The 19,038-nt window shown below is 41.0% G+C and overlaps 1 non-coding gene across 1 annotated transcript; it reads left to right on the top strand.

The window, feature by feature from the left end:
* Positions 1-3,294: 3,294 nt before the first annotated feature.
* Positions 3,295-3,486, top strand: LOC111608738. The gene has a single exon (XR_002752828.1). It is a non-coding gene; the product is annotated as a U2 spliceosomal RNA (small nuclear RNA).
* The last annotated feature ends 15,552 nt before the right edge of the window (positions 3,487-19,038 follow it).

Genomic DNA, 19,038 nt, shown 5'->3' with positions numbered 1-19,038 from the left:
GGAGCGGTACCGCGAGTGGCAGACCCTCCAAGACCTGTACGAAACACGAGCACAGTGGTGGGAGATGGTGAAAGGTAGGACCCAGACTTTCTTTAGACAAGCAGGAAAAAATAAAAAGAGAAAAGAACAGAGATAGGGCTGCAGAAAAGATTACAAAGGTATCACTTTTTAAACCAACAGGGAATGGATTTTAATAAGGAAATAAGAGAAGTCAAAAAAGAAATTAGTATTTTAGCAGAAATAGAGAGCAAGGGAGTAATTTTAAGAAGCACAGAGAGAGAGAATTAGAAGGAGAAAAATGCACTAGATACTTTTTCAAGAAAATTATAAATAATCCAAGTTTTATTTCTGAACTAAAATCAGAAAATGGAAACATTGTTTCTAACATAGAAGAAAAGAAAAAGGTAATCGAAGATTTTTACGGTGAACTGTATACAGAAAAATCAGTAAATAAAGAAAATATCAAAGAAACTTTGGATTTTATTGAAAAAAGTATAAAAGAGACGAGTTTTTTCGGGCAGGATTTTACCCTTTTAGAGCTTTTAGTCTTTGAAAAGTTTTAAAAGAGGAGTCTCCAGGCTCAGACGGACTCCCTATAGAATTTTATTTAACATTCTGGGACATTTTAGCACCTGATTTAATCAATGTTTTTACCGATTTTAGCAAACTAGACACACTCCCCGATAGTTTTAGAACAGGAATAGTTACACTTTTATACAAAGACAAAAGAGACCTTAAAAACTGGAGACCCATCACCCTTTTAAACGTCGATTGCAAAATTTTTAGTAGACTTTTAGCAGCCAGGATGTGTCGAGTGTTGGGGGATTTAATCCACCCGGATCAAGCCTGCGCCGTCCCGGGAAGGAGCATCACGGACAGCCTGGTACTGATCCGAGACATCATCTGTTTTGCGAGAGTATTAAGGAAGAATAATTTAACATTAACTTTGGACAAAACGTTTGGCTCTTTCTTCCTTAAAGTCCCGGGATCCCTAGCGGGCGGTGCTGCAGCTGTTAGAAAGTGAAACAACAACAGAGCGCGTTGACGTCACAGATCACAGAGTTTAATCCCATACAAAGCAACGCATGAATCAATTAACAAAGCTGCAGAGGTACAGAGATATGCATTTTCTCATAAATAAAGACAGACAAGGGGAAGACAGACAAACACAAAACAAAGACAAACAAAAAGGCAAAAAATAGTGGCCGATCTCTGGATTTTTAACGCTGACACGAAATTTTATACTGAGTGGGTGTTTCTTCAATTTAATATATTCAATTAAGGCGTTCCGTTCTTGACCAATTAGAAACTCCCGTAGGGACTCAGAGAAACTTAAGAACCTCCCTGATTTACGGCAAAGATTGGAGGGCCGTCTGGTTTTTGTCTAAGTAAAAGGGCGGACCACTTAGTGCTAATCCCTGTCTGGTACGGGCGGATCCCTGGCGCCGAAAGGTCCTGAGATGAGATTTCGCAGATACCTCTGAAGTCTCTTCCCCCAAACTCCCGTACTTCTGCCCCATCGGAATGCTAATTTTATGGCTCTGTGTGACAGCGGGAGGCCCCTGCTTGTCTGAATGCCTGCTATTCGGCCCCATCCCGCATCTCAGACAAACCTGTTCCAAATAAGAGTATTGAATATAACTTTTACACATGTCGTAAGATTAACTGTATTAAGCACTAAAATAATCATTTTTCCTTAACAAGAGACAGAAACATTCGGCTGATAGTCCTAAACTTAGATTTTGAGAAAGCTTTCGATCGGTCTTGCACCAGTATCTTTCTCGGGTTCTGCAAAAAATGGGTTTTCCTTGGAGTTTTCTTAGCGTGGGTGGGACTGCTGTACCGAGACATCTCCAGCAGATTTATGGTGAACGGGTTTCTGACAAAAGCAGTGAAAGTGAACTGCGGTGTCCATCAGGGTTGTCCGTTATCCGCCCTTCTCTATGTGGCCTGCATTGAGCCGCTGGCGCAGATCTTGAGAAGGGACCCACAGATTTTAGGTGTAACGATACCGGGGAGTGGAGGGCAGGAAGCAAAATGTTTTTTATATATGATATATGTACATTAATGTGTCAGATTCTTGTATGAGTGCACCTTCCCACACGTGACGTAATTCTTAATCAAAAACTATTAAAAATTTGTATTAAAGTCTGAATAGATCAGAATTTCAAGTAGTTCTGTGGAGATGTACTGCGAAACATGCTTGGAGAAAGAAAGCAGTAAGAGCTGCAGTTTGGTCTCATGTCCGCTAGGGGCTGCTGTAGCATTGGTTGAAAATTTATCAGGTAGAAATCTAAATTGTCTTAAAATAACTATTCTATAGGTAGATAGGTTATACACATATATGATACTGTATATGTAGATTAATGTGTCAGATTCTTGTATGAGTGCACCTTCCCACACGTGAAGTAATTCTTAATCAAAAACTATTAAAAATGTGTATTAAATTCTCAATAGATCAGAATTTCAAGAAGTTTAACTAAAGCTGTGAAACTTAATTGTCACAAAAATGTTTTATTTTTGACATCAAAATGATTATAATGTTGTTTTTCTCCTTTTGCATACACCATTTCCAAGGGTTTTTAGTTATACTCCAATAATTTTAGATTGTTTTCAAATCACTTATTCCATTTTTTTGTTTCTGATAGATCATCATATCCTGTTAATTGTGATGGGAGGGCTTCTGTTAATTATTGCCAATGTGCTACAATATTTGCCTCACACTTTTAAAACCGTACTTATTTACTCTGAGCTGAAAATTTAAAAAGCTAACAAAATACTTTTTCGATTTGCGTGGAGGAGCAGTGAAGCAGCGAGAGCGCAGCGAGGGTCATGTCCACTAGAGGCTGCTGTAGCAGTTGTAGAAACCTGTAAAAAAACAAAACCCTAATTTTTGTAAACCGGCCATCTTCTTTGCATGAAATGAACAAGAAAAGAATTGTACACACACGTGTATATATTAGTGTCATACTAATGTATACATTTTCATAAATGATGTGCTCATTTTTCCACCAACACCAAAAAAGGGCTGAGCTATGGCTACTCAGCTGCCTATTGGACTAAAGCAAACCACATGACTAGATGTAAGCAACTTGATTTGACTATCGTTGCTCCTTTTAAGCTTGATGTGACTTATTTGAGTTAATTTATTGCTTTGAAACCACATAAAATGTTGGTCATTCCCATCATATACTGTGACTGTTGGTAGTATGGTCCATAAAATAGCAAAGTTTTGGAACCGTGAGTTAAAGCGAGGCCAATCAGAATGACTCGGTTTCCTCTGCAGTTATGTGCATCGCTTCTCGGCCTTTTGGCTAAGATCAGTGTGTGTGTTTCTGTTCTTATCAGTTTAATATCTGATATGTCTCCACTTGGAGACTGTATATTAAATTGATTTTTGAAGCAGGGAGCTGGAATAAGGGCTTGCTCTGTCCACTCCACGCATCATCCTGGTATTGCACTATATCCAGGAATGGTGCACTTTCCTACTTGTGTGAAATAAAAAATTGCTTTTCAACAAATAAAACTAGATTATTAGTATAGAACATACAATTAAAATCTGAGAAACCGTAATTTTGGATTCACAAGGAGTTCTGTGGAGATGTCCTGCGAAAACATGCATGGAAAAAGAAGCAGTAAGAGCTGCAGTTTGGTCTTATGTCCGCTAGGGGCTGCTGTAGCAGTTTAACAGTAAGTGATGCCAGTCAGGATGGAAATATTACAGTATTTCCAGGAATGGTGGCATTTTTCTAACAATGTAATATAACAATGTTACCCTTGAAATGGTATTTGAAGCTATATATAAGCACATTCTTTTATAATTTTGTGGACATCCTTAAAAACACAAACTTCTAAACATTTTAGAATGTTATAAATTTGTAGATTAACAGGATTTGAGGCCGTTTTCCTCTCTAGAACACCAGTTTCTGAACTTTTTGTCTTCAGATCCACAACATACCAGAAGTTTGTCACTACCTGATATTTCAGTATGCAAACCTTTCTACAAAATCAGTTTAAAATCAGCAGCCAGTATGTTACATGTAACTAAAGAGGAGTTTTGATGTGCACAATATTGATTGCATAAACATATGACAAAGTATCGGGGGCATTGTAGATAAGAAAGAGATCTGATTACTTTGGCAGGTTAAATTTCTGTAAAAATATTCAGAAAATTCAAATTAATTTCACATATTTACAAGAAACAAAAAATCTGGATAGTCTCTGAATACTCTCCACAATAAAGAGTAGCACTACTTCAGCATAGTTTTACTCAAGCAAATAGCAGCAAATTACTCAAATAACCGTATATAAGTATTTAACAAAATGGTACTTCAGTACATAATGTATATGTGTTAGAAGAACCGGGTAAAACAGTGGCAATACTGTTGATTTCAAAATAGCACAGCAGACTCAGCAGGTTAATCTTTGTTTAAAACAAACTTGTTCTTCATTCAGCAAAGTAACTAGACACAGGCGAACTTACTTTAACTGCTTCAGTAAAAGTAAATTAACTTCCAGTTTTATTCAGATATTTTCAGGGAGATGTCTGTATTAATTTTCAGTGGAGATAATTTAAACATTTTTTGCTGCTTCTCTTCATAATAGAAGATTTGTAGGACGTGATGAATTTCCGTTGGCTGCAGTTACATGTAATCGCCAGTAGGGGGATGTCGCCACCCCTGTTCATTTCAAACCAGAATGTGTTTTATTTGTGTTTCTCCTCAAATACAGCAGATTGAAGCTCTACAGAACCCTACAAATGAGCTGAACCAGGAAAACCTGTAAAACATGCAGGATGCTGCCTTTGAAGGCCATGGACACCTAAACCATTAAAAAAAAACACAGCTGTTTCTGATGTGGAAATGTGGCTCATTTACTTTTTGCTGCCTTTGACTCCAATATAGTTGAAAGTTAAACTGTAATTAAATCTAAGGAGAATTAAAATTCTAATTCATTTTTTAAAAATTAAAATCATTAGAAATTATGCAACATGTATTTTCCACCACATTTTTTCCTTCCACTTAGCTTTTCCATAACTAACAAGGCATCAATCTCCCAATTGATTATGTTGTTGTGGCCGCAATGTAAAATTGCTGTATTAAAAATCTTCTATTTATTAGTACTAATATAATAAAACTGAATTGTGATGTTTAATTTGCCACAACCAGTCAAATAAATGCCAAAAAAAATTAGAAATTCTTCAAATGTAGAGTTTGGTGATAATGCCATTTACTGAGATGAACCTGTTGGTATAAAATAAATACAACATGCCATTTGCTTTTTCAGTGCAAATAAAAATGCAAGACGTTTGCTCGTTTCATCTGAAAAAAAGTTACAATGTTCTGTTTTTTTCCCTCAAATATTTCAACACACAAGACATCAATGTAAACATGCTTTTATGCGAAAATACAAATCTGTTTTCATTCTACACATTTTGCTTTTGTATTCAAGTATAAAAATAAAACTCGGGTCATGATGCAATCAAACAGTTGATGCATTGCACTGGTTAAGCATCGCATTTCAACATGTAAAATGTCTAATGATACAATTTCTCTTTTTTCATATGTATATGCTATGAAGTTGTGCTGAATTGTCTATGCTACTCCAAATGTTGGATTTGCAAAGTTCCCAGCCTGGTCTTCAGGAATGTCGTTCTCAGCAAAATCCTCTGGGTCGAGGTCCGCCTCGAACATCCGCTGCAACAACGCGTCCACCGTCCGGTATCCTGCAAGATAATAAAACGATCCACTGGTCAACAAGCTTTTCAGTCTCCTGAAAAAACAAAACAAACATACATAAACGTGGGCACATAGTAAATTAGCGGATAGGATGACATTGTAATCTAGGTACGTTAAAAGAGCACTATTATTGATTTTCCAGGCACATTGTTTTATAAAATTGCACTATCAATTTTATATTGATAGTGCAATTTTAGCTTCAGTTGTTATGTAAACGACTGAACCTGTTTTCAGCTTCAGTTGTTATGAAAATGCTATATATGTGAAATATTACTTAAGAAATTTAACTTAGATATTCAACGCCTTGAAATTGTGTCTTTGTCTCTTTAAAAACTGCTCTGTCAGAAACTCCCCTTCAAAAATATCAAGGCATTTTTATTCTTCTTCTAACAAACAATGGATGCTGCACAGCTGAAGACCAGCAAACTTTCAAAAGTAGAAAGGATCGAAACTCATTGAAAAGTAATACTGTTTTGTAAACTTACTTTTGGAAGAAACTTTAAATAGTAGCGAAGGCAGGTTTGCTGTGGGTGACTGCCCAGATCCTAAGTCGTTGTCAGTGGTTTCCATGGCGTTGACCAAATTGTCCTCTAGTTTCTCCCTGGTGAAAAGGTAAAGATATAAAAGCACAACTCAGCAGAAACATATCAGTTACTCGGTCACATACAGCTCTCCCATCCTCATCCTCAACACAAGTAATCTGCAAAGAGTGTGCAGAATAAATCACAATCCCATAATCCAGTGATACAGATAAAACCAAAAGCCTCCTTCAGTGTTATGTACAAATCACGCTAGCATACTAAGACCAAGATAACATTACTGTGCCACGGCGAGCTCCAGTTCCTCAATCTTCCTCTCCAGAGATGTTTGCAGATCACCTTTACCCACAGAGTACTCCACAAAGAACGCCTCGAGAACAAACGCCACAAAGATACTGAAAAACAGAGAGTGAAACATGCTTAAAATACAAAGTACTAGGGAGACAAAATAGATAGTAGGGATGTGTTTTAGAGTAAGTTGCATTACAAAAAAAAAAGGACAGAAATTACAACACTTAAATTCAGAATAAAGTGAAACATTTAGAGTTTGCTTAATTACCAATAATCTGATAACCAATGAATTTGGGTTTAAAATTATATGGCAGGGTTTTTTTTTTCTTGTACAATTCAGTAAAGTGATGATTTCTGATGCAAGTTTTCCCAATCGGTGGCACTGACTACAATAAATCTCCCTGTATGCTGATGATAAACAGTTTTACTTTGTGTAAATATGGCATTGTTCACCTCTATATGTGCTGCAACAGAAATCCAGAAAGCAATTCGATCTACATCCAGTTAAACTTTATTTGTATCATCTATATTATGGAATTATTCGACCCACTCTGTAAATTTGATTTACTGGAATAATTCAAAACTGTTCAAGTGTTTGAAAATAACATATGAAGATAAACAAAACTACCGTAATTTGTGAGAATTCAAAAGTCGACACTAATTCTTACTTTCACCGACTACTGAGGCATCAAATTTAAAAAACCTTGAATCAAATGTGTTGTAAAACCAGAAATTTGCAATCAAAAGTTTTTAGTTTTATAACAGCACACTTCAAATAGCTAGAATGCTGATTGTAATGTTGAATTGCATTCTAAAAATTAATTAGTAAATTTGACTAATGGGTGAGGTTGTGGAAAACTTGAGTTTTTACATGGTCTCCCTATAATCAACACTTAGCGTTACCCTTTGGTAATAACACCAGATGTTGTTGCCTACATTGACCAACACTAATTTCAGTAACTGTGTTCAGACATGAAAATTATTTGTTTTTGTTGCTGGAGATGATGCGGACGAGAGTAGGATTGGTAAGAACTGGTCATACTTGATGATGATGATCACAACCATGACGTGGAAGAGGACAAAGAAGATCAGGGCTGATTTATGAGTGACTGTGGCAAATCCGGTGCCGAGCAGTGGGATCGGATTAAGGAAAGAAAATGAATTTAAATATGAAATCTAAATTAAAGATAATTGAAATATGTTCTTGTAAAAAGTGAGGGAAAGCCCTGCAGGCAGCACTTTGTAAAGGATATCGTGCCATTGGTTGACAACAGTGAGCTCCAACAGCAGGATAAAGGAGGAAACCACATTATTGAAATTATTTTTGCAGAGTAGTTGAGTTGTGCAAACGTGCTGCCTTTCAGTAACGAGTTTCCACAGTATGCCTTCTCAGGATGACTGATGTCTTCGTAGAACTTCACTTTGTTTTTGAACAACTCCATCCCCACCATGGCAAAGATGTAATACACCACCTGAGGAAAAACAAAACAAAAACAGCTTAAAGCCTCATGATCAAAGATGTACAATTTAGCCTAAAATGTCTTTACAAATAACAGATTAGTTTCAAATAGTTAAATCAAGGGTTGCCTAATCATTATAAACTGTTTTAACTTTGGAGAACAAAGAGTCTTTATGGTGTTGACCCTTTGCAAGGCGCCATGATGGACGTCGGAAGTGAAGGACGGGAGTTTTACACTGGAGCAGCATTAAAAACGTACAAAAGACGAGATGCTAATAAGTTTTTTTCCATACATGCTAGGCTACATGATGGTACGGCACTGTCTCCATGGTTACTAACGGTTAGACACGTACCTTCTCCATAAAGCAATATTTGATGTCTTTCTAATCATACTTACTTATAAAGTATATCAACGTTAGTCGTTTTACTTTCCCTGCAAATTCGTGATTACACCGACGGCTGACAGTCATGATTATTAACAGCTGCCAGTCGTTATGGTTAACGGCTGCTATCCATCGCCGTAGCATCTTTCCTCATTAAAAGTCAGAAAATAAAATTACATCTTAGGTTTCTATCCTTGTCCGTTTAATGCGGCCAACCGCGCATCATATATTAGCTCATTTTGGCCCAAAATGGAAATGAGTTTGATGCCCTGATATTTGGGATAAAAACGAGTGAATCATGGACTATTTTGAATGTAAACAAGAATAAAGAGTGAGATATTTGGTGGTGGAATGATGTCACACCACCAGCAAAGGAGAGTCTGTGATGTCACTGGCGGTGCAGTCTGTGATGTCATCAACTGCAGAATTGTATGCAACACAATTCTGCATATTTTTCATTGCTTGCAATATCACTGACCAGTTCAGACGTGCGCAAAGCTCTTTAAGGTAGTTTACCAATCGACAACTTTAGTGATTGTATTTAGTAGAATATGTCTCATTATACGCCGAGATACCGCAGTGGAACGATGGGACCCCACGCGAGAAGGGGAGGCCAGCCAGCAAACCCCCAAGGCAGGTTCCCTCCTGCACACCCGAGAATCTTTCACGGGGAAATCCAGGAACTCAGCTACGCCCTGGAAATGGGAGAGAGCCGGGGGGTTGAAGACAACCAGAAACTGGCCCACCTGGAGGCCGAGCTGGAAGAGACGAAATTCCAGTTAAAGAAGCAGAAAGCTCTCAAAGAAACATTGATCAACCAGGCCAAGGAGGCAAAGAGGGAACTTGAGAGACTAGAGAAGTTCAGCGATCCAGCAGTCCTTAACGCTGCGGTTATTGCTTCCAAGGTTCACAACGATGCGAAGTACATGAAGAAGAAGAACTTGCAAGAAGACTTTGAGGAGTTAAAGGTGGCCCACCTCCTCAGCCGGGAAGCGTTTGTAGCTGAAATACAAGCTGAGAGAAAGAAAAGTCTGGCCCTCCAAGAAGAACTGAACCAACTCCAGACTTCATACGAGGAGCTGCGTTCCCAGTATGAAGCAGATGATGCTCTGCTGAGGCAGGAGGCCGAGACACAAAAGTATGATGAAGCCAGGCTCAGTGAAGAACAACGGCTGTTGGAGAACTTGAGAGCTGAAAAGGATGAAATGTATCAAGAAATGTCTCAAAAGATCACATTCCTGCAAGGCAGTGAGAGAAACTTCTGCAGGAGGAATTAATTCAGCTGAAATGTTCATACAATGAGCTCAATTGTAAATACGAAAGGGATGTTTCTGGATTGAAGCAAGACATGGATAGATATCAGGAGGAAGTGAGACATGCGACAGATGCCAACATAGAAAGAGACAACGAGAATCTGCAGCTCATCAACAAGCTGACAGCTGAAAAGGAGGAGCTCCTCCAAAAAATGTCAGGAGAAATCGAGACATACCAGCATCAGGTAGAGCAGGAGAGAAAAGCTCACCTGGAGAAAACAGAGGAGGACATGAAGCTTCTGGACAATATGAAAGCTGAGAAGGAGGAGCTCCTCCACAAAATGTCAAGAGAAATCTCAATTCGGCAAAAGAGGGAGAAGCAAATGCTGCATGAACTGGACCAGATTCACAGTCTCTACGAGGAGCTAAAATGTAGATATGAAAGAGACATTATGGACATACAGCAGCAGGTTGAGACATACGAACAGAAGGTAAAGCAGGAGGAAGCTGCTCTTTCAAAGAAAGAAAAGAAAGAAAAGCTTATCCAAGAGAGAAAACATTCTGCGCTGAAACAAGAAGTCGAAAAACTTCAGCAGCAGGTAGAGCATGAGAGAAAAGCTCACCTGAAGAAAACAGAGGAGAACAAGAAGCTTCTAGACAATATGAGAGCTGAGAAGGAGGAGCTCCTCCTGAAAATGTCAGGAGAAATCACTATTCTTCAAAAGAGAGAGAAGCAGCTGCTGAACGAACTGGATCAGTTTCACATTTCGCATGAGGAGCTAAAACGCAGATTTGAAAGAGACCATATGGATTTACAGAAGGAGGTTGAGACATGCCAGCATCAGGTAGAGCAGGAGAGAAAAGCTCACCTGGAGGAAACAGAGGAGGACATGAAGCTTCTAGACAATATGAGAGCTGAGAAGGAGGAGCTCCTCCACAAAATGTCAGGAGAAATCTCAATTCGGCAAAAGAGGGAGAAGCAAATGCTGCATGAACTGGACAGATTCACACTCTCTACGAGGAGCTAAAATGTAGATATGAAAGAGACATTATGGACATACAGCAGCAGGTGAGACATACGAACAGAAGATTTACAAAAACGATTTACAAAGAGAAAGAGACGACTACTGCTGGCCGACAGTCTCAGAGCCGAGGAAGAAGGTTTCCAACAACAACCCATCACGGTTTCCCAAGAGAAGAAGAAGATGATTCACAGAACCAAGTTAAAGTCCTAAATCAAGAGGTTTCTTCAGAGGAGGGATCTCGCAGGAGAACCTTTACCAGGTTCTTCCACTGACCCAGAATCCTCAGAAGAGACCGAGGTTGCTGGTGAAACCATCCTGGAGGATTTGGACGATCCAGATGGTAAAAGGAAAAAATCTAAACTTTCCTTTTGGAAGAAAGTACAAAACTTTCTGCGATGTAAGAAGCCAAATCAGAAACAAACGAGTAAAGACAATCAAGATCATTTCTAAAGTTATTGATTTTGATTGATTTAGAGAAGGAGAAAGACGTGCAGGAGACGAACCAAGGACTGGAATCAAACGCATGGAGGATGTAGCCTCTGTGAACGGGGCGCCATGCCACGCTCCGTCAAGACCAAATTTAAAAAGTTTTCCCCCCATTGACAAACTAGAAAATAGATCCCTTCCCAACCCAATTGGAAAAAACGTGGGCAGCACGGTGGTGCAGCGGTTAGCGCTGCGTCTTCACAGACACCATCTGTGTGGAGTTTGCATGTTCTCCCCGTGTTTGCGTGGGTTTTCTCCGGGTGCTCCGGTTTCCCCCCACATCTCCTAAAACATGTCGGTCAGGTCAGTTGGTCACTGCAAATTGCCCCCAAAGATTTGAAGAAACCCCAAACACGTGTGCAGCTTTATTGTTAAACTTGTCAAATTAATTGAATTAGCCGTACGTTAGCCCTTTTCCCTTCGCTGCTTTAGCGCCGCAACAACACTGGGCTCAATTTTTATAGCAACGTATTGATTTAAGAGTTAAAATGTCTTCTTTTAATAGTAATAATTTCTGTTTATTTTCACTGTATTTGTGCTTTTATGGTTTGTCCTTTAGTTTACCGTTTCTACTCACTTTTTATATTAAATTGCACTGAATTGTAGCTCATTAAACTGTTTAAACCTGTATTTTAAAGAAGACTAGCAAAAGGATCATGCAGTGGCTGTTTTAGTGAGACTGTGGCTCAGGGGGTAGAGTGGTCGCCTTGTGACCAGAAGGTTGTAAGTTCGATTCCAGCTTCCTCAGCCACATGTTGAGCTGCCCCGGGGCGGGGCACTTAGCGGCAAGTTGCCCTCCAACCTGCATGTCGGTGTGAATGTGACTGTAGTGTGAAGCGCTTTGAGTGGTCAACATGACTAGCAAGGCACGACACAAGTTCAGTCCATTCACCTGTTTTTCTTTGATAAATCCTGTTTTTCTTTTTATACCAAACATAAAAAAGCTGATTTAACAGGTTTGGATTCTTCAGGTTCCAGGATGTTAAATGAAGATTAGAGTTTAATCTGTACATAGTAATAGATGATAATTGTAATCATAATTTAATACTCGGACCCTGAAGAAGCCCAAACTTGTTTTATCTGGTTTGTTTGTTATAAGAAAAAACAGGTTTTATCAAAAATAAAAGTTACTGTGGGATCTTTCAGTTAGTCTTTATTTAGAAATACAGATTCAAGATAATATTAGAAACTTAACAAAAAAGTGCAATTTAACATGAAAAAGTGTAGAAAAGGTAAAAAGAAGAACAATCCATGAAAGTATGAAAACAGAAACTTAATCAGAAATCATTTCCACTACAGGAAGAAATCGATTCTTAGATGAATATTTTGTAATAAATATGAAGCTTTTGTGTTGTTGAGCTTATGTTCTGTCTGCTTGTATAAAAGAGAAGGAAAAGGGGCTAAGAAATGAATAATTCAGTTTTTTTTTAACCAGATTTACAGTAAAACTGTAAATTATGTTTTGTTTAGGACGTTACTTCTAGGTTTTGTTTGTCAACCTGGGTTTAATTCCCAGTCCTGGGGAATCTGCTGCATGTCATTTCCTTCTCTCTCCTCCCAATTTCCTGTTCAGCCTGTTAAATAACGGCCTAAAAAACTTTATTAGAGCCTAAAAATCTTTTTTTTTAAACTACAAAGATACATTTCACCTCACAACTGACCCAAGGTCAGAATTTGCTTCCCACCAACATTGAGTTTGTTTCCTCAGTCTTAAAAACAACTTTCTTCCTCTCTCTCTCATTTTCTCTCTGTCTTACATAATTAATAGGTTACTTCATATTTACACACACACACACACACACACACACACGCACACACACCCACACACCACACACGCACACACACACACACACACACACCACACACACACACACACACACACACACACACACACACACACACGTCCCCTCCATGGGCTGCCACCTTATCGTGGTGGGGGGGTTTGAGTGTCCCAGTGATCCTAGGAGTCTTGCTGTCGGGGCTTCATGCCTCTGGTAGGGCCACCCAATGCAGACAGGTCCAAGGTGAGGAACCAGACCAAGTGCAGCCCAAAGATCCCTTATGATGAAAACGACCATTGGAAACAGTGGTTCTGCTCGCCCGTACATGAGGTCCCACCCTGGAGCCAGACCTGGGGGTGGGCACGTTGGGGAGCCCCTGGTGGCCGGGCTTTAACCCACAGAGCCCGGCCGGGCTCAGCCCGAAAAGAGCCGATGGGTTCCGGCTAGAAGTAGTCGGACTCGGGGCGTGCTGTGGTGGCGCAGGGGGTTAGCACGCACCACGTTTGGAGGCCTTAGTCCTCGAAACGGACGTCGCGGGTTCGATGACCTTTGCCCCCTCTCCTCCCCCTCCTTCCTGTCTGCCTACTGTCAGAAAAATACGAGCCACTAGCGCCGCAAAAACTCTTCGGGTTGGATGTTTTCCACCCTGGAGTTGCCCTTGTGAGAGGCGCTGGGCAGGAGTGGGCTGACTTGTTGCCTCCCGCCTTGGTGCGTTGGGGTGAACAAGAGGACAGCCTCTCCCTCTACCTACGGGTTTGGGTCGGGTTCTGACTGTTTACCCAGCCTTTTTTAAGTCCTTGGAGGGGGTACTGGAGAGTGCCCCTCCTGGGAACTGCCTTGTTATCCTGGAGGGGTTTTCTCCGCAGGGTCTCTGGGCTCCCTTAGAGAAAGGGTGAGAAGCCCAGAAATCCAGGAGTCATTGATGTTTATACATATATCCAGGGTTTCCCCCAGCGCATCTGCTGGTGTCGGCCAGCGGGTGACCCGTCAGTTATTCAGTTGGCGAAACCTGAAAAAAGCAAATAAACCGGCGACCCGCCAGAACCGCACACTGTAAGAAGCTCAGGTGGGATCTTAGAACTACGGGAGGTTCAAACTCCACTCATTCATGTTTAGCTTACAGAAAAACGCCAACCCGTGAAATAAACAAAAGCAAACTGACCAATCAGATTTAGGCTTTGTGCCCCACCTCACCCCCACAGACTCTACACAGCTGTGTGTACAATATCTTTGGACACAAAATATATTTTCTTCTCCACAGTTTTGTTAATAGTAAAGAGGGTTAGATAATAAAACAAGAACTATTCTTTTCTTTTTTTATTCAAAGGAAAATCTCAAGGTACTCAGTTCGTCCAGCCCTGCAGCTGCAGCACCAATCCAGGCTCTCAGTCACTGGTGGGCAATTTATCATCACACAGAAAATCTCCAAAAGGGAATCAAACTTAAAACTCTGAACCAAGAACTTCTGATCACAATATAGCAATTAACCATATCTGCCATGGTAAATTATTACTGATAACTACTGTTGAGTAGTCCCTAACATTAATATGATCAGGCAGCATGTAATCATATATACATATATGTATTATTGTTATAGAGGCTGAGCCAAGAACATTTAGACTTAGACTTAGACTGACTTTATTGTCATTTTGCATGCACAGGGTTGTATACAGACGAAATTTCGTTGCATACGGCTCAGGACAGTTGTGTTGAGCTTCCAATGTTGTGAGGTTACTCCAGAATAGGTGTAGGGTGAAGGAGATGGCGTCCTCAGTGGAGCGGTTTCGGCGGTAGGCAAACTGGAACGGGTCGCATGTGGGGGGGAGTCTCTGGAGACTTTTACCAGCCTTTCAAAGCACTTCATCATGATGGGAGTCAGTGCCACAGGCCGGTAATCGTTTGAAAGAGGTGACTTGAGGTTTCTTTGGCACCGGAATGATGGAGGCAGTTTTTGAGACAGGCTGGCACTGTGGCTTGGTCCAGTGAGGTGTTAAAAACGTCTGTTAGGGACACCAGCCAGCTGACCTGCGCATTCCTGAACACCCACCCAGGTATGTTGTCGGGGCCTGGGGCCTCCGTGGGTTGACTCTTTTCAGAGTCTTCAACACATCGGCTGTGTCCAGGCAGAGTGCCTCCTCTTCCTGGTGGGAACAGTTTTCTTTGCCGGAGTACTGTTCAGTGCCTCGAACCTCCCAAAGAAGTTATTGAGTCCATTTAGAAAGTCAGCATCAACTTCACCCACTGGGGGGAGGATGGATTGTAATCTGTGATCGCCTTTATGCCTTGCCACATACTTCTGGTGTTGCTGGTGTCGTGGAAGAACTCCTGTATTTTTCGACTGTGGGTTCGCTTTGCTAACCTGATAGCACGGTTCAAGTTGGCTCTCGCTGTCCTCAGTGCCTCCTTGTCGCCAGACTTGCAGGCTGAGTTCCGTGCTTTTAGCATTTCACGTACCTCCTTAGTCATCCAGGGTTTTTGGTTGGCCCGGGTGATAATGTTCTTAGTGATGCTGACGTCCTCTGTGCACTTGTTGATGTAGGCTGACACAGTCATGGCGTACTCATCGATGTTGATCTGTCATTGTAAGTTGCTGCTGCCTTGAACATCTCCCAGTCAGAGCACCAAAACAGTCCTGAAGTGCCTCCATGGCCCCCTCAGTCTACACCCTCACCTGCCTCACTGTAGGTTTTTGTCCTGATCAGCAGGGGCTTGTATGCAGAATTAGCATAACAGATAGGTGATCTGAAGAGCCTTTATGTCTGTATCAATAAGTAGCCCTTCGTGTTACTCTGGACCCGTGAAGTAGCTCCCAGTCTGAAAAAGGTCGGTGACCCCTGTTTTAGACATTTCAAACCCAGAAATTGTCAAGGTTTTTTTTGCTGTTGGTTTTGGGGTTTTTTAAAGAATTTTTTTTAGGTTAATCTGAAAATTTCAGAGTTTTTCTAACTTGTTCTAGACTTTTGAAACTCAGAAATGTTAAAGTTTTTTCTACAAAAGTTTTGAGATTAAGTTAATATATTTTTTTTTAGCTTTTTAATGGAAATTTACTCCTTTTTTGTTCTGATACACTCTTGTATATACTACGGCTTATTCTGATAGACAGAGTCTGCCAGGAATGCTAAAGCTAGTTAGCATGGCAGATAACAGTTTTTCCTGAAACTGTAAGTTGTTCCTCCTCCATTAATACACTAAGCAGTGTACAGGAGCTTGATTGACAGCACTTTGACCCTCCTTCTGGTTCTGATTGGCTGTTTTTTGACCAGCTCATGCACACTTTGTGACCATTTCTTCAGATGGCAATAGCAGCACTGGAAGGAGCTGAAGCAGATCGATTTTTTCACTCTTCATCTGTTTTCACTCTAAACTATCCTCTTCATGAGATTGCTTTGGAAAATAGAGTGTCCTTCAGTCAGAGGCTTCTTCAAATTTGCTGCAATGCAGACCGCTACAAGAAATCTTTCCTGCCAAAAGTCATCACTGTCTACAATAACTCTTTCTGTTTTATGTTTTATTCTGTCTCTTCGTGAACCAAACATCTGTTGTGAATTTTTTTTTGTTAGAGAACTGTAAGTTGTGCATAAAAGACTGAAACACTGAACAGTTCAAAATGCGCATGCAAAGGTTCAGAGAAGGTCACATTAAGTTCACCTGTCAAAGTTCATAGCTCAATTTGATCAATTAGACCTCTACAAACATGCTAGATCAGGGTCTCAAACTGAATTTACCCGGGGGCCGCTGGAGGTAGAGTCTGGGTGAGGCTAGGCCGCATTCACACACACGTCTCCTCAGCCGAACCTTTCTGATCGCCTATTACCATATTAGGCCGTAGTCAGGCGCTGTAACAGCCGTAATTGTGTAGTGTCTCTTTAAGATACTCTAGTATTGCTAATGATGTCAGAAGTATGCGCCACAGCTTCTCTGTAGAGAGCGTGGGAGAAACGTGCTAGACGGACATGTTAGCTCCCTAACTTTTTAGTAATGTTACGGGTTGTTTGGACGCTGCTCAATTTTCATGTCTGATAATATAGCAGCCGTTCAACCGGGCTTTGTAAGGTTGGTGAAGAGCGTATTTATTAAAGGACAACACTGGGGAATTCCCAGTACCAGTGTGGTTGTGAGTTTTTGACCGTCCTGACGAATCTGCCGCCCTCCTCTCCTCCCTTAAACACAACCCAAGCGTTACAGCGCCTAACCTTAATTACGTTACACTGATCAGCAACTTCCGGGTCTAGACTGGATGCTGAAGCACGTGAAGCGGAAATTGCGCATGTACCGCATGCAAATAATGACAAATAGAAAATGCAAATAGGCCCGGCCGATGTCCCGCCCCCGAGAGCAATATACTCCACCATGATTGGTAAGTTCGTTCAGCTCCGCGCACAACACTGAAAAGTGCCAATTATATCAAACTCGCGGGCTGCACTAACATTAAACTTTCATATTAAGGCGGGGCCACAAACTATCGTCCCGAGGGCCGCAGTTGGTCCGCGGGCCGCGAGTTTGAGACCCCTGTGCTAGATGAATGCAAAAATAACCTTATAAATTTTGAGGAAATGTGGAGCGAGAAAAATTAACAAAGTCCAAACCTTGTTAAAGAGAAAGAACAAAACACAGCTTTATTTCACATCTGCGCAGATGGAGAACTCCGAAGAGATCTGACTAGACAAAGGAATCACCTCTCTACTGCTAAGGAAAATGATTATTTAATGCTAAAATACACTTAATTCTTACGACATCTGTAAAGGGATAGCCAACACTTTATTGGAACAGTTTCTGTGGAGCATGGGGGAGCTCACAATAGCAGATATTCAAACAAAGCAGGGCCCTTTTCCTCCCCGCGGACACAGAGCAATAAAATTTACAGTCCGAAAGGGGTCAGAGACTTCTTGGCGCCAGGGATCTTCCGTATCAGGCAGAGATGACCACGGGGTAGTCCGCCCTCTGCTTAGATAAAAAACAGGCACCTTTGCTATAAATCAGGAAGTCCCAACTTTCTTTGGGGGCCTGAGGGAGTTCTAATTGGACGAAGAGCAGAACGCCTTTTTTTGCATATATTAAATAGGGAAACACCCTTTTGGTTTATAGTTTCAGGTCATCACCGGAGAGGAAGAGTTTTTTTTCATCTTTTCTCCACGTGGGCGCCTTTGTCTGTCTTATGTGTTTTTGTGTTGTCTGTTTCATGTTGTCTGTATAAAATGTATATCTCTGGTACCTCTGCAGCTCTGTTAACGGATTCATGCGGTGCTTAGTATGAATTAAACTATGTGATCTGTGACGTCATTGTGCCTGCCGTTTCCTTGCCAGCTGTGACGAGATCCGCTCGACCCGGCTAACAGGAGGAAAAGGAGAGCCATGCTTTTCCAAAATTTAAGCGAACATAATAACTTTCTCCTTAACACTACATATACTGTATACCGTCCTTCTCCCACAGACACAGTGTCATCACCAACATTCCCAAGGAGCTAATCAGATTAATACACACACAGAGAAAAATGCAACTTTCAGTTAAAAATGGGTTTCAGACAGAATATTCTGTGCCTAATAATAATCGCTGAGTCGTCGGTCTGGTCTGTCACTCCGCAAGGTATGACAACTATTTACTTATCGCCTGTTGCTAAGCTTCTGACACACTGAGGCAAACTGTGAAGGCTAAAAAGAGAAACAATGACTCTGTAAGACTGAGTGAGACATAATAAACTGATTAAACATTGTAAGATTAATATTAATGAACTTCTAATAAAAGTAAACACACTGTAAATAATTATTTTATGTTGAAACCACCCCCGAGTTAGGAACCCTCGGCCGCGTGAGCCAAAGCCGCCACGTGGGTTTGGACGTCCTTGATGGTGGTGGAAACCTCTACCTCTGCTTCTGTCTCGCTTTTTCTGAGGGCATTCTCGAGCCCAATGTCCAATCTGGCCACAGTTGAAACATGGATCTTGTGAGGGACCTCCATATTGATCAACTGCAGGTGGGCGGTGGCTGGAGTTCTGAGCAGTGATGTGTTGAATCAGGGTGAGCTGAGCATCTTCCATGCGCTTTCTTTGCGGTCTTTGTTCTTCTTCAGGCGATCGTTGCAGAGT

Source organism: Xiphophorus maculatus, chromosome 5, assembly GCF_002775205.1.
Source record: "Xiphophorus maculatus strain JP 163 A chromosome 5, X_maculatus-5.0-male, whole genome shotgun sequence".
In the NCBI taxonomy this organism is placed as follows: domain Eukaryota; kingdom Metazoa; phylum Chordata; class Actinopteri; order Cyprinodontiformes; family Poeciliidae; genus Xiphophorus; species Xiphophorus maculatus.
Note: the sequence above shows the minus strand (reverse complement) of the source record. Positions and strands in the feature narration are given on the sequence as shown.